Source organism: Peromyscus eremicus, chromosome 5 (assembly GCF_949786415.1).
Source record: "Peromyscus eremicus chromosome 5, PerEre_H2_v1, whole genome shotgun sequence".
NCBI classification, from domain to species: Eukaryota; Metazoa; Chordata; class Mammalia; order Rodentia; family Cricetidae; genus Peromyscus; species Peromyscus eremicus.
Window position 1 is genome coordinate 11245937 of NC_081420.1, and position 27413 is coordinate 11273349.

General features: G+C 49.0%; 1 protein-coding gene and 1 long non-coding RNA gene across 2 annotated transcripts in view; one reads left to right on the top strand and one right to left on the bottom strand.

Moving 5' to 3' along the window:
- Positions 1 to 27413, top strand: part of Ror2 (receptor tyrosine kinase like orphan receptor 2) — a 191346-nt gene that overhangs the window by 100708 nt on the left and 63225 nt on the right. The window lies entirely within an intron of this gene.
- On the bottom strand, positions 16411 to 27214 carry LOC131910956 (uncharacterized). Its single transcript, XR_009379252.1, has 3 exons — positions 26971 to 27214; positions 25906 to 26131; positions 16411 to 17063 (listed from the first exon to the last, which is right to left on the bottom strand). It is a non-coding gene; the product is annotated as an uncharacterized LOC131910956 (long non-coding RNA).

Here is a 27413-nt window from a genome sequence, read left to right on the forward strand (position 1 = left end):
TCTGTCTTGACGTAGTAATTCCAATTCTAGAAACTCATTCTGGAAAAACAGAAACTATTTACTAATGGGGTGCTGACCCTGGCTTCATTTGGTGCAGCAGACAGTTAGGTGATCCCCGGGTTCAGAAGCAGGGGAATATCCAAGCACACTTGGTAAGAGACTGTGTGCTTTGTACTGCTGTTACTAACACCATGACCAAAGCAACCTGGAGAGGGGAGGGCTGATTTTCGCTTACAGGTTTCAGTCCATCATGGAGGGAGGCGAGGGCAGGAATCTGGAGGCAGGAGCTAAAGCAGAGACGTAGAGCTGACTACTGACTTGCTTGCTCAGCTAGCTTTTCTCTTTTTTTAATTGTTTTTTACCTTTATTTTATCTTTTGATAATTTTATACTTGAGCTCTGTTTAACATCATTTCCACCCCACCCACTTCCCCCTCCAACTCCTACAGCATCACTTCCTTTCAAATTCATGACTTCTTTTATTACTGTTTAATTATTATTGATCTATGACTCAACACACACACACATACACACACACACAACCTGCTGAGTGCAATTAGTGTTGTTTGTATATGAATGTATTTAGGACTGAACACTTGGGAACGGATACCCTATCAGGGGGCTCATCCCCAGAAGAAAAAAAACGAGACCTGCATGATGAGATCAGCTAGCTTTCTTATACAGCCCAGGCCTGTCTGCCTAGGGATGGCACCTCCCACAGTGGACTGGACCCTTCTACATCAATTAGCATGCCCACAGGCCAGTCTGATGGAAGTGATTCCACAGCTGAGGTTTCCTCTTTCCAAGTGTGTCAAATTGACAACTGAAACTAACCGTGGCAGTGACAGAGATGTAGTCATGCAAAACACCAAATTAAAAAAAAATACAGCAAGAATCTTTAGTATAATACTCATTCGTAGAGTTACAGGAATGTTTGTACAATACACCATTAATCTCATCAGTTAATACACTCGAAATGTGTTTACCCACAAGGCAGTGTACTAGGCCCATGGGGGTATATTGAGCATACACAAGAATCGCCTGTGACAAGGAGTTCTGAGGGGGTGTGATTATGTTATTAATATAATAATGTTATTATTATCAATAATGAAGACTTCACTTTGCCAAGGGATTCTAATCTTGTAATAAAAGTGTTTGTACCAATATGTAGAGTATATAATGTAATTTGGGAAGCCAGAAAGAAAAGCACTAGAAGTGTGTGTGTGTGTGTGTGTGTGTGTGTGTGTGTGTTTGTGTGTTGGGTATGTGGGATCTTGTTAAAAGGACTACAGAGTTTTCTTTATTCATTATGCTGTCTACTATTTTCAATTTTTTTTTGTTTGTTTTGTTTTGAGACAGGGTTTCTCTGTGTAGCCTTGGCTGTCCTGGAACTCACTCTGTAGACCAGGCTGTCCTCTGAAAGATAAATAAAAAGAAAAGGAACATGACTGGTCCTAGGTATGAAGGAGGAGAAGGTTTATTATAGATATGAGGGAGAGCATAGCCAGAGGCAGGGACATCTGAAAGAGTCCAGAGTGGGCATGACCCTGAGCCACTGAGGAGTCGGGGAGGGGGGAGGGGGGCAGAGAGGAGAACCAGGTGCAGGAGGCCCAAAAGAGAATAAACAGAAAAGCCAGGTAACTGAAATGGTTGGATTATATAGGGCAGGGCAGCTGGGGGAAGAGCATCCCAGCCTCTAAACTAGAGATAAAAGTTTAGGGTAGGGTGAAGGTTACAGGGCCCTGTAACAGTTAGGGACTGAGGGATGCAGGGAGAACCTGGTGGCCAGTGTTTGCTTTGATATGTTAAATAGGCACCTCAGCCCTTTGTCCCAGGTTTGAAACCTAGCAGCCTTGAACTTACCAAGATCTGCCTGCCTCTGCCCCTGGAGTGCTGGGATTAAAGGTGTACACCACCACTGCCCAGCTCAGAAAGTTTTACTTTTATAAAAGCTGACTATGTTTTAGCCTGTGAGTTGGCAAGGCACCATCCTCCTATTTGACAGATGAGAACACTGAGGCCTGGGGCTTCATACTTCTTGGAATCAGTGAGCTGGGATGTAAACCAAGGGAGTCTAGGATGTCTGCCACAAGACAGTGCTACACATACATCTGTAGATGTGCTTGGACACTCCTTCCTCCCAAAGCACAGCTGTGTGAGCAGTGCAAGTCAGGAAGCCACTGGGGATCAGGTCCTTCTGGACCAGAGCTCAGTAGCCACATGTGAGTCTCCATGCCAGCTTGTCTGTTTTGTCCGTGTGGCAAACAGTGGTCTGTGGAAATGAAGTCAGAGGCTTCTCTGGTGTGGCTGAGTCGAAGTCTCCTCTCCCTCATTTTCCAGCAGTGTGGGAGTCCTCCTCACTCTCTGTTTGGGACTCGTCCCTGTCCTCCCTGGTGAGGGAATCCCGTGCTGAGCTGACTCAGATGTCCCATGACTTGAGGACGGTGGTGTTGGCTTCATGCCCCATCCCATGGTAGGTGTCCTGTTCCTGCAGGATGTTCCAAAATACTTGGGCTGTGGAGATGGGATGTGGCTGAGTTGGTAGAGTGCTTAACTAGGAATGCATGAAAAAGTTCTGAGTTTTATCCCCAGCATCACATAAAACAGGGTATGGTAGTTGTCTTAGTTGGAGTTCTCATTGCTGTGATCAAATACCATGACCAAAACGATGAGCAAAGGGTTTATTCTAACTTATAAAACTCAGCTCAATCCCTTATCCAAGGAGGTCTGGGTAGGAACTTAAAGCATAGACCCAGAGGCAGGAACTGATCCAGAGACCGACCATAGAGGGGGGCTGCTTAATGGCTTGCTCCCCATGGCTTGCTCAGCCTGCTTTCTTGTAGAAGCCAGGGCCACCAGCCCAGGAATGGCACTGCCCACAGTGAGCTTGGCCCTCCCACACCAGTCATCAACAAAGAAAATATCCCACAGGCTTGCCTGTAGGCCAGTCTTGTGGGGCATTTTCCCAGTCAAAGTTCCTTCTTCCCTAATGACTCTAACTTGTATCAAGTTACCATAAACCTAGCCAGCACAGAAGTGCACACACCCAGAATCCAGCAACAGGGTCTGAAGTACAAGGTCATCCTGGGTTATGTGGTGAATTTGTTGGGATACATGAGATTCTGTCACAAACAAACAAACAAACAAACAAACTCTGTAAATCTGGCCAGACATGATGGTGCTCATCTATAATCCCAGCCCTCAGGATATGACGGATGGATCTCTAGTCCAGGCCAGCCTGGTCTACATAGTTAGAAAAAGAACTGTGTACATCTCATGGGCCTGGCAGCCATCCACATATGCCCAGGACAACGTCTCAGAGCTCAGGGGCCTACAAGTTTGTTACTCACTCTTGTGTGTTTTCACCATGGGAAGCTGCAAGTGTCACCAGCAAGCTTCACTTCCACCTGAGGATCCCTAGCATCCATTCCTGTCCTCTTGTTTCCAAGACCACCTCTCCTTACACGGTGTTCTGGAGCTCTGTTGCTTCGGGCTAACCTCTTCTATTCCCGAACACCTCTTTTGCGTGTAGGGAGGCCTTCTGTGTACTGTGTTGCCAATGGTAGAAATAATACGTATTTTCCCTTTTGTCCCCCATGTCTGAGGCCACAGAGAATCGCTGAGGGTCCCAGCTGTATGGCTTGATGTGGGGGCATGACCAAAGCCTGGTGCTCTCTTTTCTCTGTGAGCCCAGAGGACCCTGCCATTCTGTGGGCTGCTGGTCCCTGTGGGGAAGGGGGTCTTGTTTTGCTGGAAGAAACACTGCTTGGCAGGGCACCGCAGCCCCTGCCTGCCGCCCCTCCCCGCCGCCTGCAGCCCCCTAATTGCAAACACATGGGCTAGTCTCCCTCTGAGGACGCCTGATGAGGGCTGTGTGCATCCCACCCCTGGTGTCCTGTTTTTCGTCAAGGAAACTGGGGTGTCATATGCCAGGGTCAGAGGACAGCTGCTTCAGGTGGGGAACAACAGCGTTTGCTTGCATTTTGTCTTCCTCCATTTCCTGCAGCACTCGTGGGGAAGGCCTTTGAAATCTCTCTCCTTCTCCCTCTTTTCCTGACAATGTGTTTGTGATTACAGACCTCTGAGTGTGCTGTCTCGAGTAGGGAGGCCTTTCACACTGCGCATGTGTGTTCCTCCCCACTCCTGAGAGAAACCTATTCATTTTCCCCTGATGGACTGGCTGGGGCCTTGCCACCCTCTGGACCTTGAATCTCTAAAGCCATGAGTGTGTTAGGGGGATCTAATAGACCTGCTGTCCAAAAGACCTGGGCTTACTTATTTGGTTGTTTTGAAACGGCCTTTCCTAAAGCCCAGGCGAGCTTTGACTCACTCTGCACTAATAATCCAGGATGGGGCTGGAGAGATGGTCATGTAAGCATGTGGACAGGAGTTTGGATCCCCAGAACCCGCATGTCCTCATTTGCTTTATTCCGGTGATAAACATCATGCCCAGGACTGTGGTCATAGCTCAGCAATTAAAAGCAGTGGCTGTTCTTGCAGAGAACTCTCAGCTCCCACATGGAGGCTTACAAACATCTGTAACTCCAGTTCCAGGGGATCAGACACCCTCTTCTGGCTTCCACGGGCACCAGGCATATGGTGCACAAATAAATACACACAAACACAAACAAGCAAAACTCCAAAATACCATGACCAAAAACAACCTGGGGAGGAAATGGTTTGTCTCATATTGTCCGCCATAGAGGGAAATCAGAGCAGAAATGCCAGCAAGGCAGGAGCTTGAAGCAGGACTATGGAGGGATGCTGCTTACCGGCTTGTCCCCTAAGCTACCTTTCTTATAGAGCCCAAGCCCACTTGCTTAGGGATGGCCCTGCCCACAGTGGTATGGCATCAATTAACAGTCAAGAAGATGCCCCATAGTCACGGCCGCAGGCAAATCTGATGGCGGCAGTTCCTCAGCTGAGCTTCTCTTCCTGGCTGTGTCAAGCTGACAACCAAGACTAGCTATTTTACTGGGTAAATGCCAGGTGGGTGTGGGGGCCCACTCGTGATCCAGCCTTGGAAGCTGGAGACAGGAGAATCCCAGAGCAACCTGGCTAATGGGATTATCCATATTGGTGAGCTCTGGGTTTGATTGAGAGACCCTGCCTTAATGAATAAGATGGAAGAGTAGTGGAGAACGATGGATCAACATCATCCGCAGGCCTCCACATGCATGAGTGCACACATGCGTTTCATATGAACAATAAAATAATAGTCAACGATGACCTTGAATTCTGGATCCTCCTGCCACCATGTCCCAGGTGCTGGGATTACATGTGTGTGCCTCCGCACTCAGCTCCCTCTGGCTTTTGATTATGGAAATCTTAAGGAATCTAACAGGCTGAGAAACAGTATGTCAAAGCTCACGCTCCACCTGGCAGTTGTTCATCTGTTTCTGGATCTCAGGGGTTTTCTTCCTCTTGTGCATGCATACAGTTTATAAATGTGTTGCTGAACCATTTGAGTATTGACATCTTGGCTTTCCCTCACCCCAGAGAAGTGTGCAGGCATCTCTTAAGGAGGACAGCTCCATTCTCCATGACTGCGTAACAGTTTCTACAGGGGAAAATTGACAACTGACCCATCATAGCCCCAATGGCTACTTGATACTTAACATTCCTCACTGAATGTGTTTCATGGCCTCCTCCTCCCCAGACTAGGACCTGCCCAGTGGCCCTCCCTGATCTGTACAACTACTTGGACACCAAAGGAGCCCCTTCCTGTGTTCTTGTTCTCCTGTCTGTCTGTCTGTGTGTGTGTGTGTGTGTGTGTGTGTGTGTGTGTGGGCCAGAGGACAACAGGGGCTGTCCACCTCGTTTTTCGAGACAGGATTTGAACTGGCCACATGGTCTAGGCTGGTGGCTGGTAAGCACCGCCGCCCGCGCGCCCCCCCCCCCCCCCCCGCCCCCAGCCCTGGCTTCCCACTTCTGGGATTGCAAGCCAGTGTACCGCACTCTGCCAGCTGTTTATGTCGGTTCTGAGACTCGACCTCAAGCCCTCAGGCTAGCACGGCAAGCACTCCAGAGTGGGAGCTGTCTCCCTAGGCTGGCACCGACCAACTGAGGGCACAGGGCAGGTTTCAGTAGAAGCTCTGCTCTCTGAGGGGGCCTGGCTGCTCTCAGCGTAGTCTTGTTCCTGCACCTCTGTTCTTGTGTTGCTTAGACACATTGGGTGTTTGAGAGCCCGTGACCCAAACACTTGTTTGGTCCAACTGGGTACTTCGTGTTGTCGACCTTAACCCTCCCCCACTTTGCCTGCCCCTCCTTACTCACAGGCACAGATGTGCACACACACAGCTGCACACACACTAAAACACACAGACACAGGTGTGTAGACAGACTCACCTACCCCAGAGATCCAAAAAAACAACACAAACACAGTCACAGACGTAGCTGTGGACATCGATGACCTTTGTGAGAGAGATCGGAGAAACGGGACCTGACTGTTCAGGACGGTTCCACAGAGTTGTGTGACAGTGGCTTAGTGCAGGTGCACGGGCAGGCGTGGGGGACAGGCAGGGTCTGTGATTGACGTTTTCCTTGTCAGATGTTATCCTATGTCCTGCCCTTCTCCCAGCTCTGCTGGCATCCCTTATACCTTCCTTTTTCCTGGGTCTCAGTCCCAGTCCCAGCCAAGGATGAGTGAGAGGCAGTGGACATTATTTTCATTTTATTGCTTTCCTGAGCCAGGGATCAATCCTAGGAGAGTCCTCTATCACTGGGCCACACCCCCACCTGGGATGGGGGTTATACTCCGGTATCAGAGACAGTCGTGTGTTACTGCACTGGAGAGCAGAGGGGAGGAGGCGGGAGTGAAAGGCACAGGGGCCCTGGCTTTGTGGGGCTGCTCGGAGGTTGGGGCTCTGTGTGTTCCCGTGAGACTTTACCACAGTGAGAGACTGGATTCCAACCGTGCAGCCAGCAGGCCAGCAGGCCAGCAGGCCAAGCACTTAGATGCTGCGTATTTACTTTGCTGCTATGGTGAAGTACCTGGCAGGTGCAATTTAAAGAAGGATGGGTTTATTTTGACTTACAGTACAGTCCCTTGGGTGGGGAAGGAATAGTAGCAGGATCATGAGGAGGTATGGTCACATGGTATCTACAGCGAGGAAGCAGAGAGCGAGAGATGAACGGTGGTGATCAGCTCACTTTCTCCGTTTTAGTTAGTCTGAGACCGCAGCTCACAGAATGGTTCCGCCCACAGTGGACAGAGCTTCTCACTGTAGTAACCTAATACAGATGCCCATCGTAGGCATACCCAGAGGCTTTTATCCCAGGTGATCTAGAGCCCATCAAGCTGAGGATATTAGCCATCGCAGGTGCCAAAGAGATCTTGCTGCTTGCATTTGTATTTCTAACCCATTGGCCAGTAGCGGAACCCCCAAGCGCACCCACCCACCGGCTCTGTTTTCTCGTAGATGCATGGTTAAGCTGCCAGCACTCGAGGTAGCATCCGTTGGTTCTACAGAGAACCACAGGGCTTCTCTGGCTTTCTCCCTCCAGGAGATCCTGGTAGGAATGATTCCGTTGTGGTAATCACGCCATTGGACCTTAAGGTTTCAGCCAGCACCTGGGGTCCAGGAGATGGCAGGGGCTTGTGGAGAGACTTGGCTGGTACAAGGCAGGTTGTAGCGGTGGGTGGAGGCCCAGATCGTAGCTTCGGGGTGTGTATGGCATACGCCAAGGTTGTGCAATTGCAAGCAAAGCTCTCTTTGAGGGGAAGGAAGAACTTCAGCCCTGCGTATCAGACAATGGCAATCTGTCATCTTGCAAGTGGCTAATGTGCAGTTCTGTGACACAGATTTGAGTAATTAGAGGATTTGATCGCCAGCCATGTGAAACCTAGACGAACATGGCTCTCCGTTCTTGGAAAGAAGTCAAAGGCTGGGGCCGTTCGAGCGAGTCGTGATTTTTGAACGTGGCCACAAGCGAGATTGATTTAACTTGGCAGAAACTACAAAAACAAACACGGTTGAGAACAGCAAAGGCTCTGATGATCCTGCCCTGGCCTTGGAGAAAAGGAAATGCTTTGTCAGTTGCACCCAGGGGCTGGAAGGCTGTGAGGCTCCCCCGCCCCCACCTGAGGATTTTAGTCTGGGATGGTTATAAACAAAACCTGGAGACACTCAAATAGCCCTGGCCCCTCCCCTTCCTCCTTCACTGGGCTGACGGCTAGCTGAGCCATTGTGCTCCTTTGCTTTTACTCTCCCAGTAACTCTTAATCGAGATCTTTAAACCAGCCTTGACTTTCTTTCCGTTGCCAGGGATACCAGATGAGGGCCTCATCTTTGTGAGATGGCCTTGGGACTGTTCATTCAAGGGTATCCCTGTTGGTGGGTGGTGGACAGGGTGTTTGCTTTCTGAACTGGTGGCCATGGTTGGTTTCTGAACAGGTTGGTCCCGGTGTCCACTGCCTGGATCATTGTGGCCCACACGAGGCCCATGTCCCTGGAGTGGAATGTGCTGTTCATTGGCCTTCCAGGGTCGGCCCAGTGAGCAGAGGCCCTTCTCTGGCTCCTTGTGGTGGGGACAATCTCTTCTAAGACACAAATGCATCCAAGGGTAAGCTCATCCTGACTTGCTGGACCCAGCTGTGTTGGTTGAAGGTGCTGGTGTGTAGCCATTTGGGCTGTGGTGGCTCTCCGGAGCCTCCCCCAGGGCCTCATGAGTGGAGGTCTGTTCCTGTTGTCTGAGTTTGAGGCAGGGATGCCCAATTCGCTCCATCACAGTCTTCCCTGCCCGTGAGTGCCGACTGTATTAGAAACGAGGTTAAGCACTTCACTAGGCCCAAGACCCTGGAGGAGCAGAACAAGTTTGTGTCATTTTTGAAGGCGGATGCTGACGTTGCCCAACTCCCTGCTTCAGGGCCCTGTGGCAGGAAGGAGGGGATAACCAGGTAACAGGCAGAGCCCCAGCCCAGTGTTTTACCCCCGGGAGTTCTTGGTAGCCAAGGTGAGCCTTGAACTCCCTATTGCTAGGAAGAAGACCTCATACTCCTGGTCCTCCTGCCTCCATCTCGTAGTGCTCAGATTACAGGAGTGCTCAGATTACAGGGTAAGCCCACGGGCAGTTTGTGAAGTGCAGGGGATCGAAGCCAGGCTTCCACGCATGCTAAGCAAGCACCTGATCTACTGAGCCTCCCCACAGTCCCCCCCCCCCCCACGCCTGTGTCTTCCCTCAGAAGTGCTCCCTGTCTCCACAGTAACTTGAAAGCCTTGACGTCAGTAGATACACACCTTTCTTGCCACGTTTTTAGATTTAAGAGAACAGACTCACCGTAGTCCAGTGTGCTCACACAGTGGTTGTGAGTTTTCCTCCTGACTTAATTTTGAAAAAAAAAAAAAATTAGGCTCAAGAGCAGTTATAATTGGCGGGTGAAGGTCTTTGCCCTGTTGTATGACTTTTTCTCTTCGGAAGACAAATAATGTCTGCTCACCCCAGATAGGGTACGGATGACAGAAACAATGTAACAATTCTACCCCAGAGCAGCTTGGGGAACCAGCGAGTTTATCTAGGGTTACGTAGAGGAGCCTGCACAGCTTGTGAGTGGCTCGACCACTAAAGACAAAATATTCTTTTTCCCCAATGACTGATAAAGGCCGGTATATCTTGGGGAGGGGTGTAGCCTCATAAACTCTCCCCCTGTAACTGTTAATGGCCTATAAATCCTTGAAGGGCAGGGCCTGGTGAGTGCTCGCCCTCATCCCGAAGTTAATGGGCCTTACCTTGTGCAGGTCTCCTTGGGGTACTCCCAGCTGCTGACAGAAAGCCACACCACTACCCCCACTCTCCACACCCTTGCTTCTTCAGCTTGTTCACCCCCTGTGCATGGTGTTCTGGTCCCTCTTTAGAACACAGGATATCACTTAAGGGTCGGGGGAAGCCTGGGAAGTCCAAGAGCACAGCCCCAGTATCTACATTACTTCTGTTGGTGACCCTGTGCTATTTACCTTCCTATTGAAAGTGTCGCGAAAGGTTTGTGGTGGGGGGGCCTGGGAGTGGGTGGGTCAGGGGTAGACTACTTTGTTAGAAGCCTACTCTCGAGATGGCAAATTCACTTCCTGAAGAAATGCATTGATATCTCTCTCTCTGTCTCCTATCCTCCTACTCCTCTTCTTCCTCTTCCTCCTCCTTCTCCCCACCCTCTGTCTCCAGGGTCTCACTATGTAGTTCTGGCTGTCCTGGAACTCACTATGTAAACAACGCTGGCCTGGAACTTATAGTGATCTGCCTGCCTGTGCCTCCCAAGTGCTAGGATTAAAGACCTGTGCCACCACACCGGGCTACTTTGATCCCTCTTAATGACCTCATCACCTTTAAGATTTTTATTTATTGCTGGGTGGTGATGGTGCACGCCTTTAATACCAGCGCTCTGGAGGCATTGGAAGGCAGAGCTCTGTGAGTTTGAGGACAGCCAGGGCTACACAGAGAAACTCTCTCGAAAAACAGACAAATAAACAAAGATTTTTATTATTATTTGTGTATCGTGTGTGCGTGTGTTTTTGGGGGGTGGCTCTCCTCTTCCACCTATCCGTGGGTTCTGGAGTCCATCGGGCTTGCCTTCAGCTCTTAACCCTGTGAGCCATCTCACTGGCCCCCTTATTACCTTTTAAAGGCTTAGCACCTCTCACTGCTGTTGCACTGGGGACCGAGTTTCAGTATCAGTTTGGAGGGGATAAGCTCCATACTTACCTCCTGTGTAAACCATAGGAGACCTCCATGCCATTTCCTTAAAGGTAATGGCGTCAGCCCAGTGAGGGCAGCCAGCCGTAAAGCAACAATAGACGGGGTCGCAGATGCCAGTAAGCAGGGGCAGGAGGAGGTTGATGGAGTGTGAGCAGGGTGGTGTGCCTCAGAGGTGACGCTGAAGACTGAATTGAAAGGGTAGCTTTTAGAGGGAGATAGACCTTGAGATGAAGTCATGCTAAAGCGGTAAAGGACACACATCTACATCTTAGAGGAAAAGCTTTGGTTCACCAAGTCCAGTAGGACGGTCAGGTGGCTCCCTGGAGGAAAAGGCAGGGCTGTCTCAAGAGTGGAGGCCAGCAGTTTGCAGCTCTGGGGAGGATTTGAAGCTTTGGTTGGAGTGGCAGGGAGGGTGTGGAGGGTTTGAAGAAAGGAGGCGACAAAATCTCACTGAACTTACCTCTTGAAAGGACGTCTTTGTCAGGAGGCTGTGTGAGGAGGCGTGGGCCTCGGAGGCCAGGGGTAAACTGCAGCAGGGGTAGCGGAGTCTGTTGTTAGGACTGTGGACAGGAAAGAGAGAAGAGGCTGGGTCCAAGTCTCTTCTGGGAAGAGACCTGAGGGCTGATGCACGGGCCGTAGGAAATCAGGAAGGGGAGTGAGATGGCCCCGACCGGGCAACTGGACAGAAGGAAGGCGGTGCTTCTTAACAAGTCCACTGAAGAATTTGCTGAAATGGAAGATTCTCAGACCAAGAACCGTGTCTGTGAACAATCTTACAATGATCCAGAAAACCAGGGCTCATTAAAATAGACCCCCAGGTGGCACCTTCTATACCAGTGTCCCTCCTATGTGGGTGCCGCTTTTGCGTATGGATGCCATCGGTGTGGGTGCTGGCTGTTTCTGTATTGTTCTTGTGTTTTGGAAGCATCTCTGTTTCCCGTCATCTGTCTGTTGCTGGGCCATGTGATGCCCTTGAGTAACCAGTGAAGGTGGGGCTGGGGGCTGCTCTGCAGGGCATGGTCCTGCTCTGCAGGGTACGGTCCTGCTCTGCAGGGCACGGTCCTGGGTTTCTTCAGATGCCATTATGGTTTTTGCTTGTGGGGAATCTCCCAGGAAGGCTGTCTCCTCTCGGAGGCTGATGGATGAGGTGCTGTCCATTCTTCAGTAAGAAGATCCCTTGCTAGCCAGCAGATGATGTCTGAGGCAAGAACAGTATTTACAGTGTTTATCTGAAGATTAGTGAAAATCCTGTGATTCACCGTGAGCCTGTCAAAAGCAAGAGTTGAGTGAATGCCTCTGTCTAGTCCGCCCACTTTACCTGCAGATAGTTACTGTTCTGCTCAGCATCATTTTCAAACCATGTGTTCTGTTTTTTTTTTTATTAGCATGTAGTGTATTAAGTTTTGTTGCAGAAATTTCAAACAAAATTCTTTTCCATTAATTCTTTGCCCCTTAATTCTTCTCTGTCCCCTGCCTCCATTGTTCCCTTCTGTACTCAGAAGCCCCCTCTTAGTTCCCATAGCACATGGTTTCTGTTCCCCCCTTCCCCAACATGTCCCCCAAAATGTGGTCTATCAAATTTCATAGCTTATACTCACAGCCACCTGTATAATACATATATATAAACATATATAGCTAGCATTCATATTTTAGAACATGAAATTTTTTGGTCCCTGTATTGCAATTGCCTTTAAAATTGTATTAGTTTTAGTTTTTTGTTTTTTTGTTTTTTTTTTTAACGATCTGCCACCCTTTACTCTGAATGGAAGTGCCTGCGGTTTCTTTGCTCCTGAGAGAAGCTGTACAGCTCTGTAACAACTCCTCATTGGAGAAAGTCACCTTATACATGGCCTGGGTCAGAGGCCATCTGTCATTTAAAAGTGAAAAGCAGATCATTTATTACAGAGAGGGTAGTTGATGTTGTTGGAGTTTGTTCTTGAACTTTCTCTTAAGCCCATAGTGTAAGCAGACCTCAAGGTTCTCTAGAATCAAGCTGCTTGTACCAGCTGATCCTGCCTTTGGTCCAGTTACCATTTTTCTGTGCCTCGTTTGCTGAGCAGATGTGAGAGGATGTTTCTGAGCTGTTGCTGGTGATTTGGCTGGGTGTTTAGCAAGGGTGTCATCAAAAGTAACAGAAGAGTTTAGCTAAGTCAGGGAGACAAGCAGAGCCTGGATTGAGTTCTTTGTTTCCCATTTTATATTTTAAAGCTTCTTATTTCACAGCCATGTTCTGAGTGTGAAATGCCCGCTCAGTGTCCTGCATATTAACCCTCTCTCCCTTGTGGGTACCCAAGTGCTTTAGATGCAGGCCCAAGTCCTTTGTATGAAATGCCATGGCGACAGGGTGCGATGGTGTATACCTTTAATCCCAGCACTCAAGAGGCAGAGGAAAGTGGATCTCTGTGAGTTCGAAGCCAATGTGGTCTACCTGATGAGTTAGTTCCAGGGCAGCCGTGGCTACATAGAGAGACCCTGTCTCAGAACAACCAAAATGCCAGTGCTCACACCTCACCTGAACACCTGTCCCTGTATTCTACGCCTTAGCTCATCCTCCATTATTCGTGCCAAAAGTAAAAATTACAACAGATAGTTTCTCTGTGGGTTTATTTCAGTGTGGATTGAACCTAGGCCCTTGTACATTCTACAGCAAATACTCTGCCCCTGAGCTCCCCCTCAGCCTCACTTTGCAGACCTTAATAGGGTGCATTTCCAGTTTAGAATCTAATAGCCACCAAAACAAAAATGGGTGCACATACCCCACCCACCAGATGGGCAGTCCTATAGTTTTAGCTAGAGAAGAGGAGATGCCATACATAAGACCCGGGGAATGAAGTAGGAGAGAGACAGTGAAAACGGTGACATTTCCTGTCCATCTGTCTTGAATATGGACGATTTGACTGCTTATCTTTGATTAAGACTCCACTACTGACCATAGGTACATCAAGTCAGACTGCAGTTCACTATGCAGGAAATCCCTAAGGTCAGACTTCAGAGGTCGGTCATCTCTAGAGCAAACAGTTCAGCTCCACACTCACAGCACCCAGCACAGTGTGAATGTTAATGCACCGTCACCCTGTCTGATGAGTCACTTTTCTGGCGGCTGTGACCAGATGCCTGACAAATGCAACTTAAGGATTCCTGCTCACAGTTGAGGTTGCAGTCTGTCACGGTGGGGGCAGGCGGGGCAGCAGGAGCAGGAGACACGGGTCACATTGCAGTGGTCACATGTCAGGGAGCAGAGAGACAACGCTGGTGCTCAGCTCACTTTTCCTTTTCATTCGGTCTAGGACTGCAGCCCATGGTACAATGCCTCCCACATTTGGGGGAGTCTTCCCACCTCAACTATGTACTAATATACTAATGTAACCTAATCTAGATCATCCTCTGCAGACAGGACCCGAGGCATGTCTCTTGGGTGATCCTAGGACCTGTTAACCACCACCACTGTATTAATTAGGGAATAACAAGAAAATGCTCTGTGTGTGTTTAGTACAGATTCGACCGTTACGGGCCTAGTTGAATTGCGCTCACAGGACCAGTGTTGCCTCCTCCATTTTGAGGCTGCAGTTAGTTGAATCCCAGGACACCCAGACCCAACTGCGTTAGCTTAGGCCTCATCCCCTTCCTTTCTACAGAGTTCCGCTGTCTTCACATCATCTTGACCTTTGCAAGAGAAAAGCTGGACTTTTTTTACTCATGAGAAGTCAGAAGCACACTGTGGTCACGTCATAGTTTGAGTGGCAGAGGGAGTCTGTAAACCTCAGGGAGCTGGAGTTTAGCTTTACTTTTAATTTGTGGATTTCTTCCATAGTGTGAACTGAGCAGATGGACGGCTTTTGTGGTTGGTTAGTGTGAAGGTTTGTTCCTGTTTTCTGTTCATATGACATGGCTAGATGGCACTGTCAGTCACTGGACTGTGAGGAAGCCATTGTCCTGCCCTGGCCCTCCAGAGTCTCTCATGCTGAAGCCTAGGGCCACCACTGTCCTCACAGCATGCAGACAGGATAAGGAAGATGACAGAGCCTGGCTGTTCCACACTACTGGGGGAAGACACTTTCCAGTATCAGAAACAAGCCAGGGTGAAACATTTTATTATTTATTGTGTGTATTGTACCCCTGTTTACATGTGTGAAGGTGATACATACACATGCAGGCATGCACATGAAGGCCAGAGTTCGACACTGAGTGTCTTATGTGATTGCTCTCCATATTATTTTTGAGACAAGGTCTCTCACTAAAAGTGGGTCTCACCCATCAGGCTAGACTAGCTGGCCAGGAGCTGCGGAGATGCTCCTGTCTCTGCCTTCCCAATGTTGGGATTACAGATGTGCCGCCACGCTTGGCTTTTTATGTGGGTGCTAGGGGTGTAAACCCCACCCTCGTTCTTCGTACGGCAAGCTCTTTCCTAATTGGTCCATCCTCCCAGCCAGTTGATGTAATGTTTCAGTTTACAGCTTCTCCTTTGGGGGAGAGCATGCCGTGCAATTCCCAGTAAGCGTTTAGCACCGTTGCTGTATGTGGCTGGCCCTTGGCTTTCTGCCACACTGAGCTTTCCCTGTGGCTTTTGCTCCTTCCTGCCATCCAAGGGCTGCTCTGCTTGGGGAGGCCTGCTTTTTCTCAGGCCATAAATACCCTTCCCTGAGAACTGTGCCATTCTTATGGTTCATTTGGACAAGGGAGAGTCAGAAAAGCCTCTGAGATCTGTCAGAGCTGGCCTAGAATTCATGTTGATTGGTACTGATGGAGTCTTCCTGAAGGATGCTCTGGGCTCAGGACTGGGATTGGTTTTCCTTGACACCCTATCATTGAGAGGCTCCTCCTGTGTCCAGAAAGCAAGTCCTGCCGTGTGGGCCCGTTTACAGTCCACAAAGACCCTTTCTCGTGTCTTGATCTTGCCCTGCTTCTATGCTTGACTCCTTTCACATTGTGGGTTCTGCGTGCTGTTCCAACGATGGCAAACCTTCCCCAGCCCAGATCCAACATCAGGGAACAGTCAGGGTACCAACGAAACAATCCGTGTATGTAATGAGCCCTCCGTGACTGAGAGCATAAATTCATTCAGACGAGCAGGAGTTCTGTGGAGTGAAAGTTTAGGTTTGTGAAGCACCAACAGCTCTAATTTGTAGGCTTTGTACTCCCAGGGGTGTGAGTGATGTAAACTGTGGGAAGCCAGTGTTTGCCCGATGTGTATGCTGAAGTTTGTCCCGTTTCCTTCTCTGTGAATTCATCTTAAGGGGGCACCACTTGCCAAAAAAATATTTTCACGTTTTATTATAAAACTATAAAGATATGTGTATGCAGGGGGGTCGGGGTGTGTGTGTGTGCACTCAAGTACAGGTACCTGTAGAGGCCAGAAGAAGGCATCGGATTCCCTAATTTGGAGTTACAGGTGATTGTGAGTGGCCCTCAGGGTACTGGGAACCAAACTTGGGGCCTCTACAGGAGCAGCAACCATTCTTTTTTTTTTTTTTTTGGTTTTTCGAGACAGGGTTTCTCTGTGTAGCTTTGCGCCTCTCCTGGAACTCACTTGGTAGCCCAGGCTGGCCTCGAACTCACAGAGATCCGCCTGGCTCTGCCTCCCGAGTGCTGGGATTAAAGGCGTGCGCCACCACCGCCCGGCTGCAGCAACCATTCTTAACTGCCAGGCATCTGAACTACGAGAGCAATCCAGCCTTTGATTTATTATTATTATTTTATTTGTTGAGTAAATGTTTTGGTGGCTTCTGTCCATGGGTACCTGGGCAAGACTGACTTGTGTAATAGTGATTAACTGTACTAAGGACTGCAGTTGGTGATATCATAACTCAGGATAAGCTGCACAGTTCTGTGGTTAAAGAGAATTAAGTAGGAAAAAGGCAGCTGACGCCAGAATGCCAGGCTGACGGCAGAAATTGAACCCAGTGCTTCTCTGCTTTCAGAGCTCACGAAGTGGAGGCCTGGATGTGGGCACAGTCCCCAGCTGCCTTCCTGCTGCTGCTGTGAAAGTTGCCTGGAAGATACTTGCTTTTATATCTTGGTCAGAAGGCCTGAAAAGGAAGCATTTTTCTTTATAGGAAAAAGGGACTTGGCAGAGAACTACAGGTGTAACAGGTTACCGGGTTTCCCTTGACCCCTGTCCCATGTCACACATAGCCAGCTCCAACCCAAGTGCCATTTATGAGCCTCCAGTGTGCAAGGCAGGACACTCACACGCTCACATGCCTGACCCCCCCCCCCCCAGAGGTGCTGATCCTGCCTCGTGTTTGGAAAGAACGTCCGACGTTGATTTTCACACTCACTTTGACTCTGTGGACTGATTGGCATCTGAGGCTCCCTGTGGTCTCTCCTCCAGGTGCCTGGCTCAGGAGCTCAGGGGCATCATTGCTTTGAGGTTACCTGTGTGGGAAATGTGAGGTTTGGGTGCTGCCAACCAGTAATTCACTCAGCCCGCTCATTTTTGTCTACATTTTCTTTTCCGGAGACTGGATGTGGGTAAACTGGAGGCATTGTGTAGGTGGGAGCAGAAATGAAGAGTTCAAGGATCTGAACAGCACACCAAAGCAAAGAGGGAGTCAGGGCTCTTGGAAAATCAGGACAACCCCCCCCCCAAAAAAAAAGTGGGACTTATGTTTTAAAATGTATCAAGGATTTGGTTTTTCGAGGTTTTTGTCTGTCTGTCTCTGTCTTATCACCGCTCTGTGTGTGTGTGTGTGTGTGTGTGTGTGTGTGTGTGCGCGCGCGCGCGCGCGCGCGCGCGCGCTGAGCTTTCCTGAGAATTAAACCCATGACTTTGTGTATGTTAAATGGATGTTCTAGCACTTGAGCTGGCCCTCTTTCAATTTTATTTTGAGACATGACATTGCTTACGTGGCCCTGGCTGGCCTTGAATCCCTTGAAACCACTTGCCTCAGTTTACCAGGTCCTAGGAGTGGTGTGGAGCACCACATCGAACCAGAGTGTTTTAATCAGGGGTGGTGACGTATGCAGATATGGACATTACTGTCATCAAAGAAGTCTTCATGCTCACAGACTCAAGATACAGGAAGCCCCAGGAGTGAGGAGGCAGGAGGAGGGCCTGCATGAGCACCGTGATTGCAGCTCTGAGGGAAATAATTAAATAAACAGCATATTTGGGTTGGCTCATTTGAATGATTCCAATGGCTCCATGTCCTGAGTTGTACCAGCCATCCACTCCGTGGTCCTGAAGCCGCTAAGGCTGGGCACAGTGGCCTGGAATGAAAAAGAGGGTCAGCTCTCTCAGTTAAGACATGCTTGCAAGTCATTGTTTGCTGTCTCTAGGCCACCCTTGGGACAAGCTGTCTCTCTAGGGTCAGCAAGGCAGCAGATGACAAGCTTCAGGAAACAAAGACTACTGCAACACGTAACTAATGTCCCTCTTCCTCAGGGGGACCTTGCTGGAGGAGTCTGGGAAAAGGACCTGGGAAGAGCCACTTTTCTACAGTGGGTTGAACCAGGACCACCCCTTCCCCCAGACTCTTCTGACCACACGTGACCACACGTGACCACACGTCTTCTTCTCGCTCCCTGCAGTGTGGTTCAGGTGCCCCTGGAGGCTCATTTGAGGAATGGCATTCCTAAATTCTTACAGGTTCCTGCCCAGCAGGAGTGGGGCAGCACTCAGGTGTCTCTTCACTGGAATCCCATTCTCTGATTTAGTCCAGCGGCTTCCCACCACGCCCCAGGCTGTGGTGATAACGGAATTCAGACTGGAGTTCAGCTTCCTGAGGTTTAAGAGGCTGCTGGTATGGTTTCCGGGGAAGAGGTTTCACAGCCATGTCATCTCTTTCACTGTGAAAACCAAGCCTGGCCCGGGGCGATTCTGAGAGAGGATTTAGAAGGCAAACACAAGAAGCCGTCAGCACACACCTTCTGAGAAGCGAGTTGGAAGCCTGAAGCGCTTGCAGGATTGACAGGTGTGGTTTTGCCTGCTGCTCAAGCAGATGCTTTCCCGGCATTACCTCCTGTACTACACAGTCATTTGGTTATAACACGCAGAGGCCCAAACATACCACCAGGCCGGCTCCCCAGCTTTCAGCTTCCGACAGCTGCAAGCAGAACCCTATGTACCAGTAGAAACAGTCAGCCAAGGAGCTGCTTGGTGGTTCCTGCTGGCATTGGAGAAGCCCTTGTGTGTGACATGGCAAGGCCTGTGTGAGCCACCCCTAAGGGGCATAGGCGGTGACTTGTAGGGCTGAGTTCTCTGACTGCTGTAAACATTCTAAGCACTAGAAAAAATCCTGCATGGATTTTTTTCTCTTTCACTACTGAAGTGTCACGTGCATACCGAGTTGTCTCTTTGAGAGCAGCCCACTTTTACTGTTCACCTAAACCCTCAAGCTTAGCTGTCGGGAGCCATGCAGCCTCACCTGAGATCAGCATATGACTGCCTGTCCCACGGGTTTCCTCGGGGCAAGGCACCTGTAGAAATAGACTCTCACTTGGCAAGGACCAGTGGTCCACGGGACAGTGAAGGAATTTGCAAAATTCGTGCAGCTTGCAAGCTCTTTTCTCTCTCATTATATTGTTGATTCTTTGGGTGGTTTTTAGTTTTACTTTGTCAGTCACACATGTAAGAGTTCTAATTTTCCCCGGAAATTCTGTTCTTCCTTGAATATTTTCCCCTAAGATTCAGCAGTGGGCTAATGTTTCTCAAATCTCTTATCTGGAATTACTAACTACAATGTCTGAGTCTGGGAACTTTTCTGACTCAATAGAGACAGTTAGGTACATATGAGAAAACAACACTTGGAACATTCACTATGTCTCACAGTTCTGGAAAGGAGAGTAAGGCATGCATACACAGAATAGGGAAAAAGCCTCAGGAGTACACATTGTGCCAACTGTTGAGAGTAAGTTCCCTGGACACCAAGCACATAGAATCAGTGATAGGATCTAGTGTGATCCAATGGGGAAAATGCAATGTAAATACGGGATGGAGAGATCCATCTTTAGCACACACAGGAGCTTATATTGGTGGAAGAAGTATGGTATAGTGGGATGGGAAAAGAGTGCCTTATCACAGTCTGCCTTTTACAGAGGGATTGAGACATGGGGCCCTTTTGTAGAGAAGGGAACTGCATAAAAACATATCTTGCAGACATGACAGAATTGTCAGGGTTTGGATATTGTTGTCCTTTAAACATTGTACCCATGTCTGTTACTTTTTAACTTTGTAACCACAGTAGCTGCCAGCTGACATAAGTGCTGTGGAGCAGGATGTGTCTGACTTGGTATTTAGTTAAGCCTGCAAAAATGCTGAACTCTGTGTCTAGAGTAAGGTTATGTAGGGGGTGGGAAAGTATTTGGGGACACATAAAGGGGAACAATGGGGGCTTTTATAATGATTACGATGTATTTCTTAAAAATAAAAACAGGAGCCAGTAATAAAGCTGTTCATGTAAGCCTGGTAGAAAAACTCTGTTCGAGTATAAATAAAGGCAGCTCCAGCTATTCAGGGCCACTTGAGTGTAATCCACCTGGTGGTCGGAAGTTTTCCTTGCTCAGACGCTGCTTCCCCATCTCAGGACCTCAACCCGAGGCTGGAGCAGGCTGGTTTGGGAGCATAGCCTATTGTTCATGGTATTGTCTGTCGTTTCCACCACACAAGGATATGGTGTCACCTGGTGGGTAGCTGAGAATCGGTCAGCTGTGCTCTACAAAAGGGCTTGGTCACCAGTCTGTAGCACCGATGGGAGGGGTGACCCTTGAGAAGCTGGCGCCTAGCGGGAAGAAGTTAGGTTGCTGGGACATGGAGCTTCAGTCCATCCGGGTGTCTTCCCTTGCTTCTGGCCACCAAGGCATAAGTTCCCCCATGATGTGCTCTGTTGCCACAGGCTCAAAGCCAGAGGATCAGGTGACCATGAGCTAAAACCTAGAAAACCTTCTTTGTTTTAGGTTGATTATCACAAGTATTTTGTCACAGCAACAGAGAGGCGATTCCCGCGGCACTTGCCAGTTTATGGCCTTCTTTTTTAATTTTCCAGCTGCCCATGATAGGGATTGGCTGTTTGTGTCTCCCCAAATTCTTACATTGATGTTCTGTCCCATCATGTGCTAGCATCAAGAGGTAAATCTTAGAAATTGATTAAGTCAGGCCGGGTGGTGGTGACGCATGCCTTTAATCCCAACTCTCAGGAGGCAGAGGCAGGCAGATCTTTGTGAAGTCAAGGCCAGCCTGGTCTACAGAGCTAGTTCCAGGATAGCCAGGACTACACCGAGAATCCCTGTCTCGGGAAAAAAAAAAAGAAAGAAAGAAAGAAAGAAAAAGAAAAAGAAAGAAATCAATAAAGTCATGAGGCCCAGCCCATGGAGTTCGTCAAGAAGGTTAGTATTCTTAGAAAAAGAGACACCAGAGAGAGAGAGCCTAAGGCAGCGAGCAAGAGGCATGCAGGGAGATACGAGCTGTACTCAGGGCCTCCCATGCGCTGGCTGCTACCTCAGTTTTCTGCTCCCTCGGTTCTTATGTACCTGATGGCTGCTGCCAGCCTCCACTGGAACCCGGCACTGATCACTGATTGCAAGCACCATGTGACCCTGTGCCAGTGCTAAGCGCCTTTACTGGGTAGACAGTACAGACAACCCCATCTGAGCCACAGGGGCCTTCCTGATGGCAGAGGTTGAAGAATGAGTGCATCTGGTGATTCTGAGGTCAAGTAAATTAAAAAAATAAAATTCAGTTGCTTTTACCAGAGAAGAGGCCATCCCAGAAAACATGCAACATGTCTGAGGCTAGCTCGCTTGACACAGGAGCATAGAGTTGAGGTGCTGGGCTTCTAGCGTGAAGCCAGCCCTTTGCCTGCTGAGACATCTCCTTTCTTTTTTGGGGCAGAGGGGTGGTGGTGGAGCTCTATCTTAGCCTGCTTCGCACATCTACTTGAACACTGAAGACCCAGTCCTTTATCACACACAGAACTCATAGGCTCACAGATGTGCAGTCTCGGGGTTGGACCAGTATTATTTTATTTGATAAAAGGTTCTGAGCATTGGAGTTGATGGGTCTTGGGCTGTGCGTCATCATGAGTCTGAGAGTTCTGTCACTGTCTACAATGGAGCTTGTTATATTCCTGCCACCTTGTCTGGGTGGACATGTTCCCATCAGCCCGCAGCCTGGCTAAACACCCTGTGACCCCCGTCCTTGAGATGGGATGCCAGTCAATTTTATTGTTATATATTTAATTTAGTGAGTGCGCCTGCCCGTGTGCATGAGGAAGCCAGAGGTCAGTCTCAGCTCTTTCCTCAGGTGTCTTCTACCTTGTTGTTTTGAGGTGGGGTCTCTCATTTACCCGGAACTTAACAGGAAAGCTAGGCTGTCGGCCAGGGAGCCACAGGGGTCTGTCTGTCTCTGGTGCTTTCTCTAGCTGCTGGAGAGCACACTCGGGTCCTCATGTCACAGATCATACAAAATGACTTGAGTTTGTAACACAGTCTCCGAAACTGTGAATCTGTGTACCTTGTTCACTACCAATTATCTCAAATTACCCCTAGTCTGTGACGGTCGAACCAGCCATATGATTTAACCTGCCCTGCACTCCAGTCTGGGTGACTCTGACTGGAAGCATCCAGTCAGGAGCCCTGTTCCAAGGGAACCCAGCTACACACAAGTCCCCAGAAGTGTTTGTTTCTTCTGGGACATACCTGTATCAGTAGACTTGTCCTAGTCAGCAGTACCTGTGTGACACACCTTCCTTCTGCTTCCTAGAGTGTCTGGCTGGGCTTCACACACAGTTCCGCTAACTTCAGGACACACGGAACACTTTAATGCCTCAGTGTTACACAGGCACACAAATCCCACAAGAAAACAGTGACTTGAAGTAGTTTGAGCCGAACCCTTGTACATGGGGCCGAACAAAGTTTTGGAGACTGCAAACATCTAGGACATAGGGGCCTGGCCCTGGACGGGCCGTCATGGAGAAAAGGGCAGTTAAACTCAGAGTAGTGAAAAATCAAGCGGATAGTCTCCAGGGAGAAATGACAAGGTGCTAAGTAACCTGCTTTGTGAAGACAGAGCTAAGTTCCCTGAGGTGCCATGGTGTGCCCCCCATGCTTGGAGTTTTTGATAGGCAAAAACAATGGCTGATGGGAAAGTGCAAGCTGGGGTAGAACTGGGGAGACAGCCTTCCTCTGCAGGGGATGTCCTGCCATGGAGAGTGCCAGCATTCCCAGCGTGCCCTGCCTGCTCTCATTACACCCTCATGTCTGCATGATTTTACTCTCCAGGATGAAAGTGTCTCAGGCCTCTTCGCCCATCCACTTTACATGGTGTTAGACTTGGCATCTGTTTTGGTAAATATTTTAAACAGGGCTGTGGCCTGTTAAGACTACATTGCTGTCTTGGAGCTTGTGCTTATGGAGGAGTGCTTGTTTGCATAAATAATGAGTCTCTTTGGAAATGCAGCTGTGAACTTGGCTGTGGTGGGGTGGGTGGCTGTTGAAGCAGCTGTTGAAGGCTTGTGAGCTTCTGGGCTCTCCTGCTTCTCTCTCTTCCTGACCCAGGCCCTGTCCCTGTCCCTCTGGTGGTCTCGTCTATTTGCTTTTTAAAAAGGAACTTAGTTTTATTTTATGTTTCTGTCTTTTGCCTGCATATATATATGAACACTACCTGTACATCATTCCTGATGCTGACGGGAGGCTAGAGGAAAGCATGGGATCCCCTGGAATTGGGGTTACCAGATGGCTGTGAGCCACTATGTGAGTGCTAGGAGCTGAACTCAGGTCCTCTTTAAGAAAATCAAGTGCTCCAAACCACTGAGCCATCTCTCCAGCACCCGCCACAGACACCCCTTTTGAGACAGGGTCTCACTGTGTATCCCCGGTTGACCTGAAACTACCTATGGAGATCAGGTTGGTCTCCAGCTCCCGGAGATCCATCGGCCTGTGCCTCTTGAGTGCTGGGATTAAAGCCATGCACCACAATGCATTCGATTTTATTACTGCTGAGCTCAGCAACTATTGTGTGGCTGATTCTTAGGGAGCTGAACAAATGCCTGTTTACCCTAGATAGGGCACCTGGGGCAAAGCAATAAACGTCATACACCCAAGTCTAGCTTAGGGAAACAGTGAGCTTATTGGGGTCACTTTGAGGAGCATGGGTGACTCAAAGCCAATGCATCACTGAAAAGCCCACCCTAGCATGGGTGATGTCCATGGAAACCACCTCCCTGGAGCTCACTGTGCAGCTTGTGGTAAGGCTGTGGGACTCCTCAACCCCAGCAGTCATTACTCCTTGCTTGGGTAAAAGCTTTACCAATCTTGTAATTTCAGGAACTTCCTGAGACTTGTACATTTTACTTCCTGATTCCTAAATTGCCTCACTCCAGGAGGGAATGTTTTAATCTGGTATAAAAAGCTACACAACTCTCAAAGGGAAGGCTGCAGAGAAGTCACATCCTTCATCCTGCAGGTCAAGTATTTCCTTAAATAGCATTTCTGGCATCCTGAAGCTCTCTTGAGCCAGCCAGTGTGTTCCTCCCACCTCTGGACAGGACAGGCTGGCTGCAGAAATTACATTACCAATACAGAAAGGCATTAGTCCCTGATAAACCCACTGAGTTGAAAACTCCATCAACTGCAGCTAACCTATAGAGCATACTCACTGAGCCAGGCTGAAAACTGTGGTGTTAGCCATTTCTCCTCATGATCACAGAGCTGATAGGATGCTGCAGTTTGCTGCTGTCCTCAGCTTGACAGAGGGGTAGACTGCTTATTGCCATTCAGAGAGAGGTCCCAGTTAAAAATAAGAAGTACAGTTCTTACCATATTCAGTTTCTTTTAGGACCATCATAGAGCTAAGCAGTGTGAGCTGAGTCACCTTTAAGCTAAGGACCTCCTGGATACTGGGATGGGCATACGTGCACAGAGCTGTCCTCCCAGAAGCCCAGTGACCCAAAGAAACAAACACAAAGACTGGGCAGATGGCCCTTGCTGGTAGTTCTAGCACTTAGGAAGCTGAGGCCGGAGGATTGCCTCAGATTCAAGGCTGCCCTGGTGTACATGAGTTCTAGACCATCCAGACACAGTGAGACCCTGTCTCAAAAAAATAAATAAATAGAACGACACCCCCCCCACCCTCATCCACCAAAGCAGAGTAAAACAAAACACAACGAAATAGGGCCTTTTGGGATGGTTTAGTGAGGCAAGTATTTGCTGTGTGTCTTAAGGTTTCTGTTGCTATGAAGAGACACTGTGACCATGGCAACTCTTATAACTCTTATAAAGGAAAAACATTTAATCGGGATGGCTCACTTACAGTTCAGAGGTTTAGTTTATTATCATCATGATAGGACATGGCAGCATGCAGGTAGATATGCTGCTGAAGAAGGAGCTGAGAGTCCTACATCTTGATCCACAGGCAACAGGAAGTGAACTGTCTACCATACTGAGCATAGCTTGAGCCAATTAGGCCTCAAACCCCACCTCCACAGTGACATACTTCCTTCAACAAGGCCACACCTCTAATAGTACCACTCCCTACAAATTTATGGGGGCCAATTACATTCAAACCACCACACTGTGCAAGCCCTGATGACCTGAGTCCCACCTGGAACCCAGGATAGAATCTGTTCCCAAAAGCCATCTTCTGACCACATGGGCTCTGCTGCATATGTGCACTGCCACACCTCTCATGCAAACAGTAAAATAAAAGTTTTTAAAGTTTCAAAATAGAAACAAAAACTAAATACAAACCAGGGGTATATCTCGGGGTAGAGCATTATTAGTCCAGCATGGACTATTTCCTCTCCCTCAGTGGGAGGGAGCAGACAAAGATAATAAAATCCTGCCAACTCCAAAGAAGGCAAGGTCTGAATTATCCATCCTGCCTTACTGTACCCTTTCCCTTAGCAGCAGGCCCTCCATGTTAGGTATTAGGTGTCAAATCCCATACCCTGGGCTGCCTGGGTTCTAGGTGTAGCATGCAGGTGGTCTCCCGAGGTTGTAGTCATAGCCCTGAATGATAAAGGTCACCATGGCCCTAGGGCATTGATGGCTTGGGCTTGAGAGGAGGAATAAATCAGAATGGGGTGGAGTGGGGGGGGGGAACGGGACAGGTAGAAAAAAAGAACAACAAGCCCATTTGGTCTCCTAAGGACTGTGAAGCAAGGCTGAGAAGGTTTGTTTGTGTTGAACTTCCCAGAAACTCTTCCCTGGTTCAGAGCTCGAGGGGTGCAGACAGAGACAGGATTTGCCCAGGAGTCCATCTGACTGGGCGTTTCTGACTCACCAGGACGCCTCCAGGCTCAGCCTCAGGATGGGTGGCTGAACTAGAGTCTACACGGAGGTTCAGGTCGGCTGGCACAGCAGAGCATCCCAGGCTTTGCCCTCTATGCTGGGGCACCTTCTGTGTGGAACACATGCTATAACCTCCTTGGCTCTCTCCGCCTCCACAAACTCAGAGGACTGCAGACATTGCCACATGTGTCTGGGGCTGACAGGGTCCCTAGAAGAACCTGGAACAGGAAACAGAAAACAGAACCGGACTGTGTTGGGACTCCCTCCACCCATTCACATGTGCACAGGAAACCACTCTCCTTCTGTTCTGATGCCCGTGGTCCACCAGGCAGACTCCTGGATAAAGCCCTGACAGACACAGGACTTTCTCTGCGTTCATGCTGCAGAGATTGGTTTGAGAGAAACAGAACTCAGTGTCTAGAAACTGAAAGGTGGCCCCTTATCATCACCTAGTGTCAAAGACAAGGATACTGAGACCACTCCCAGCCCCCCTCTCCAATGTCAACCCCTTCCATGTCCAGCCCTGAATAGTTATTCAGGGCTTTGAGTTGCAAAAATGCAGCCTGTTACAAGCACCTCTGGAGGCTGTTCTGGGGGAATGCTGAAACGTAGGAAGGCTGAAACATGCTCTAAGAATGTGGAAAGGGACTGCTGGAGACATGAAGATACACCTTAGAGGGGGTTCAGATATCCTGCCAACCAGAGATTCTCCAGGGAGCCCTTGCTGGGGAGCCCAGGTTCCGCATGGTGTGTGAAGGCAGCCACCAGAGTTAGTTTATTCTCAGGAGCACTGCTTTGCCTCAGAACATAGCCGTGCTGTCTCCCCTGGGCGCCCCTCTGGGTAGACGTGTTTTTGAAATAATAACAGACTCCCGGGTGCCATTTGGCTGGAAAGGCAGAAGTGCTTTGCCCACCGAGCCGGAAGCCCACCCGCAGAGCCAGCCGCACCCACCTGAGACGCAGATCCTGAACCATGATTGATTCATTTAGTGCTTCTGGCTGTGAAAACAACAAACAAACAAATAAAAGCAGCAAAGTAACCAAGCATGGACCCTACCGTGATTTATGAGTTTCCAAGTCCCAGGTAAACACTGCACTGTCGGTGGAAGTAAGCAGTGGCTGGCAATAGGACTTCTAACTCAGATCTGCTGATGAATTCTTTTCCTTTAAAAGGAGAAGTTTAGAGGCGACACAGACATGGATTCAAAGAAGAGCACACATACTTGGCAGCCACATGCATTTTTACAATGACCACTAACCAGCAGTGGCTTAGATTGCTGTCATATTGTCAACTTTAACCACACAATGCTGTCACTATAAAATGCAAGCGCTCGTGTTTTCACGGAACGGTCCTTGTTGTTCATGTTGCAGAAATCAGGCACAATTCCTGAAGCAGTGAGCTGTGCTGCATGGGGGATGTTCAGGAGCTGAGACCCAGACTGTCCTCCAGGTGTCCCACTGCATGGTTGGGACAGTGAGTCTGCTGTTGTTTTTTTTGTG